Consider the following 5,610-nt stretch of genomic DNA (forward strand, 5'->3'; position numbering starts at 1 on the left):
ATATAGAGTGTTCACTACTGACTTGCACGTACTTTGCAATCAGAAAAAAGCTTCATCAAGTATGTAGACGCGGCGAAAGGGAATACAACATACAAAAGCTAGATAAGGAATTCCAGATAGTAAAGCTAGATGGAGCTAACACGACACAATATGCTTCATGGTTTAGCAGGTACTCCCATGCATATACTAAATCATATGGACATACACTTCAACCATCATAACTATGCCAGAACCGGAACTGGTTTGTTCTTACATGTCATTTCCAGTGAGAAAAGGGGATGCTATAGATTCCAAGTCGCAAAAATTGTCTTAGAATTATAAGAAGCAAACTAAAAATTATAAATAATCAGAAGAAGTGCTCCCGCTGAGCGAAAACACATTGCATCTGAAGAATGCAACTGCAGCACATAAGCTAGCACCTTATTCATGCTTTAAAGAAGGTGTACTGTTTGACCACCTACTGGTAGCTACTATACACATTCACAAGACATCAGGCATTTCATGCAATAGTTTTCGGGGCAACAAAACATTGCTATATGACGTAACTCATAGTAGTAGGTAAATTCACAAACTGTGTATGTCGTACTAATGACTCTGTTGTAATCAAACTTTGAAGCTACAATCAGATAATAGAAAAATATGAACTTCAGTTAACTGATGTAAAATAACGAAAAGAGGCATGTCTAAAGAACACAATGGAAGCATAGAATAAATGCATCTAGAAGATTACACACGATCTAATCATATACCTTGCCACCCAAAATCTTCCCTTTGTCGTATCAATGAGTTTGATGTAAATGAGGAAGTAGTAATTTTTGCATGTACTCTAGGTGTTTTGTCATCAGTTGAACGACAAGCTTCTTCATTTTTGGAAACTACATAAACAAGACAACACAATTGTTCACAGTAAGTTAGTAACCCTAAAGGATCTACCTGCTCGGAGAAATTCATAAGAACAAACTGCATATACAGTAAAACACAACGAGCTCTGAATCAAAGTATAACTATTTGAAAATCTTTGGAGAAGGTTCGAAGGAAAGCAAGCAATACATCCTTGCATCACTACTCGGGGTCACTAACGGAGATGCCAATTCCTTCGAGCAGGGGAAAGGGGAATTGAAGGTGCTCAGCACAAGAACTGGAAGGGGGGAGGAATGAAAACCTCAAACCCTACCATTTGAAGAGCATAGGATATATATTTAGGCACTCACAGAAATCATCACCGGAGGTTGTGTACAGATACAAATAGGTGGTGGCATCGCCATCTTAGCTCGGTTGTCCAAGCAACACAGAATGTCCTGATCACCACACAGTTGCAATTTAAAGTGTGGGCAACTCTGCAAATTATATATATATATATAGGTAAATTATATATATATATATATATATATATATATATATCCAAGGATTTAATTGGGATTTTATTCTGCACCATTTGTGAAAACACACACAACACACACTCGCAAGCAATTCGTTGAGTAGACACCGTGAAATAAAATTATATTGTGAAGAAACTATTTATCAAACAGGTGAAACAAACTAATCAGGTGCATCTCCGTAAGCAAAGAAAAAGGTAGACCAAAATCTATAGGATATGAGACATATATACGTCATAATACCTTGACTTTCTTCCAGAGACTAAACATTGGTTTGTGGACTAAAAACTCAGAGAAAAGATTACCAGAATGGGTAAATGAGTAATGCAGCAAACATGCACATTACTAGAACACATGTCCAGTGCATATAGTTATAAACAACCATACTTATATATTTTCCTTGTGAGAGAAGTATATTAGGTTATGAAAGCAAGCACCGTCGTTCGTGATTTTAACGCACACGACTGATGTCATGTCACAATGTTGCCAACCGGCTTGCCCATGACACGGCTAGATTCTGTCACCTCAGCCTTTGTAATCTCATCCTATTAGGCCATGCCACATCTTGCAATGTTGTGAGTAGATGACAAATAAGATGTAGCAGTGTATAATGGAATTAGGGGTGGATCAGAAACCTGACATGCGCGGGGGAGGTACTCTGCCCGCCACTTCCCATCCCTTGAGGGGGCGTGGAGAGATCTCTCGGCGACCATCACCTTGACGCTCGGCCCACGAGACAGCCATGGATAGATTCTCACATGCGTCGATGCCACGCGCACGACGCCACGACCGCAGCTGCTACAGCCTGGCCTCTCCTACAAGCAAAAAAGTAAATCACACCAAAATCAACACAAAAGGCGCACCAAATCAAGTCGAGAAGTGAGAGTGTAAGGGATTCATCGTACCTGCTCCGAGAGACGGCGGTGGAGATCCGGAGAGACAGTGGCGGCGGCGGCGATCCGGAGAGACGGCGGCGGCGGCGGCGATCCAGACGGCGGCGATTCGGAGCGGCGGTGGCAGTGGCGGCGATCCGGAGAGGGGCGGCGGTGAGGGGATCGTCACACGTGCGTGCGGGTGGGCTGGAGGGGATAGTGTGTGGCGTGGGGTGGGGTGGGGATAGTGTTGGTTTTTTTTCGTAGGTTTTTTCGTAGATTTTTTCCCCGGGTTTTTTTCTGGATCGACCGTGTGGGAGGTGGGAATCAAGCGTGTAGGAACCTCGCATGGGCATCTTTTTTTTATCGGAAAGTGTAACGCCCACACATGTGGACGTTAGCCAACTCACCCACACGCCTTCATCACCGTCCAGTAACTTCTGCACGAATCTTGACACGAATTAGTTGATTTTGTATGCCACGTAGGACAACTCGCGTGTGTGGTGTGTGAGAGAGGTCACCCACACATCCGTTTTACCACACGGAGGGGCCGGTGTGTGGGCGTTTAGCAGTTCGCCCACACACCAGTTTTCAGTCACGCACAAGGGCTGGTGTGTGGGCGTTTGCCATCTCGCCCACACGCCCGCCTCCTCTCCCACACCTAAGCTGCCAGTTGCCATGCGTTTTGCAGTGTACATGGCAACTGCCCTAGTGTGATTGCAAGCAGATGGCAACACTCTTTTTTTAGCCGAACATGTCAGTTGCCATATGTTTTGCATGGTACATGGCAAACTACCCTAGCGTGCACGTAAGCAGATGGCAACTCTTTCTTTTTACATGGCAACTGCCCTAGCGTGCTTGTGAGCACATGGCAACTCTCTCTTTTACCCGAACATGTTTTTTTCATGCCTTTTTTTGTAGCGATACATGGCAACTGGCTAGTGTTAGTAGGTGGCAACTCCTAAAGTTTTGAAATCATGGCAACTGCAGTAGACCAGACCACACATGGCAACAGCTGTAGTTGTCCAAAAAATGGCAATCTGGAACTTTGACCTGAGATGGCAACTGCAGTTGAGCAAACATGGCAACTGTAGTTGTCCGACATGGCAACCGTAGTTCAGCGACATGGCAACTGCACTTAAACAAACATGGACGAGGGTCCGGCCCATGGCAATTGCGGGCGCGCGGTAAAGTGTCACGTGGGGCGTGTGGGACCACGAGGTACGAGGCCTGACGTACCGGGCGTGTGGGCGTTATCTATTTCGCCCACACGCACGCGTGTAAGAGGGACCGGGAGGGAAAAAAAAGGCATGTGGGCGCTAATTGTTTTGCCCACACACAGACGTGTGGGCTGGTCCTTTTAGGCACCACACAGAACGTGTGGGCAAATTCTTTAACACCCACACGTGTGGCAGTTATCGGTGTCCTTTTTTTATTGGTTCGGCGCTGGTACGTGGGAGGTGGGAATGAGGACGAAAAAACCGGGTTTGGTGGGACGAAAATAAACCCGGAACGGAGACTACCAACTGAGACATTAGGAGTAGAGATAATGGGTAGTGTCATACTCAACTCCTAATGTCTGAATTGGTAGTCTCGCCTCACTCCAGTTAATTCTTCCCCACTGTTTTTTTATCCCACCAACACATTTAAACTATACTAGTACAATGCCCGTGCGTTGCCACGGGCTCTTGAAATAGTTTGCAAGAGTTATATAAAGATAATGCATGTTAAATTTCACACGTACGGACAATATAACATAGACACAATTATTTAATAATTAAAGTACATTTTTGCAATGTAAATTGCTAAAAACAAAAATTAACGGCATGTCCATGTAACAAACTTAATGGAGTTCCAACTAAACATCTATTATAAAATTATTAATATCTAGGTTATACGCTTAAGAAATTCTTTCACAATATACGGAAAGTTGTCTTTAGCTTCATTCCCACGATGTTTTAGCAAGTATAATAAAAACTGCTTTCTCAACTCATATCCATCCTGCACAAACAATATATGTAGTTAGTATGAAAATAAGTAACGGACAATACTCACCGCGCAAACCGGCTTGACCCGTTCCACCAGTGCATAAAATGAATCATCGCTAATCATAATTCCCATTAACATCAACCAGTATTCTTGGTGTTTATTACTGTTAGTCAACTGGCATTTCAAGTTTCATTACTGCCTGAAATGAAGGTTATCACTCTAAAATAGCATGGTCATATTAGTGACCGTGCCAACTTCAAGATTTAAAACCGATAAGCAGCCCTTCAAATTGGAAAGGGTGCACATGCAGCGCACGTAAGTTTAGGAATTTCTTCATCATTTTGATTATCTAAATCAATTTTTTTCATAATAGTTGTCACAATAACATGTTATGTTTAACAAGAATTGGTCTTAAACTGAAATTTTATAACAATCCAAAGTCCAATTTCGGCAAACAGCCTCCTCGCTAGCAAGATGTGTCAGCACCATCCAATCGCCATCTCGCAACTGTCATCCTGGTGGTTTGGATTTCTGAATATGTTTGTCTCTTTCCTGCCGCACGCAACACTTTATCTCCATGTCACGCCGAATCTTCTTTTTGGGCTATCATCAGGGGATTTTGTCTACCTAAATATAATTACACACCATGAAGACAAGCTCGAATTGCTGGTGGCTTGGATCGTCTCAACAACACCCAACCAAGAACCAACCGACCAGGCTCGATCCTCTGCAAGGAGGGCATACCAAATCATCTCCTTTTTTATCAACACAGATAGAATGTTCAAAACAATGCCATCATAATCAACATGGGCAAAACATAGCAAAAAATAAGGACATGCTATTGTTCTACGCGAGACAATAAGCAACTTCAGCATCCAGTATCCCATCATCTACCATGAAGATTGGGAACTCCGTCGTTCCAAGATATGCTTCAATATTTCAATATTTCAAGATTGGGAACTCATTGCATATAACCTTTTTCTTGCTTGTTAGCATAAACCCAGACATTGTCACCCCACAACAGAAAACATTAAGGTTTCAAAACAAAAGAAAACATTTGAACAAAAGAAAGTTAACGTATAGCAGATCTCAACCCATCTTACATCGCAAACTGTTAACCCCAATATTTCATGATCTGAATGGGGGAATTAAGGTTGGATTTTGTCTCTGACGAATCAGATTTCTGGACATTGTCAACATCAAGATTCCATCGCACAGTTTCATAACAATCAACCTGTACATGGATCTCTGATTAAATTCTAGCCACTACCATGAAGCTCCCGGTCAGCAAGAGTTGTATTTTTTCTGTTTAAGCGGGCACCTAGTTTTTCTAATACATGGATGTAATTCTCCCCATGTGGCTCAAAAGAAGC

The 5,610-nt window shown here is 42.8% G+C and overlaps 1 long non-coding RNA gene across 3 annotated transcripts; it reads right to left on the reverse strand.

Annotated features, from left to right (window-relative positions):
* Positions 1-2,486, reverse strand: LOC120974953 (uncharacterized). 3 transcript variants are annotated; one of them, XR_006669433.2, is made up of 4 exons: positions 2,282-2,486; positions 2,012-2,191; positions 1,212-1,337; positions 1-875 (listed from the first exon to the last, which is right to left on the reverse strand). It is a non-coding gene; the product is annotated as an uncharacterized lncRNA (long non-coding RNA). The 3 variants fall into 3 exon arrangements; XR_006669432.2 differs by lacking the exon at positions 1,212-1,337; XR_006669431.2 differs by having other exon boundaries at positions 1-1,337.
* Between the last annotated feature and the right edge of the window lie 3,124 nt (positions 2,487-5,610).

Source organism: Aegilops tauschii, chromosome 2, assembly GCF_002575655.3.
Source record: "Aegilops tauschii subsp. strangulata cultivar AL8/78 chromosome 2, Aet v6.0, whole genome shotgun sequence".
In the NCBI taxonomy this organism is placed as follows: Eukaryota; Viridiplantae; Streptophyta; class Magnoliopsida; order Poales; family Poaceae; genus Aegilops; species Aegilops tauschii.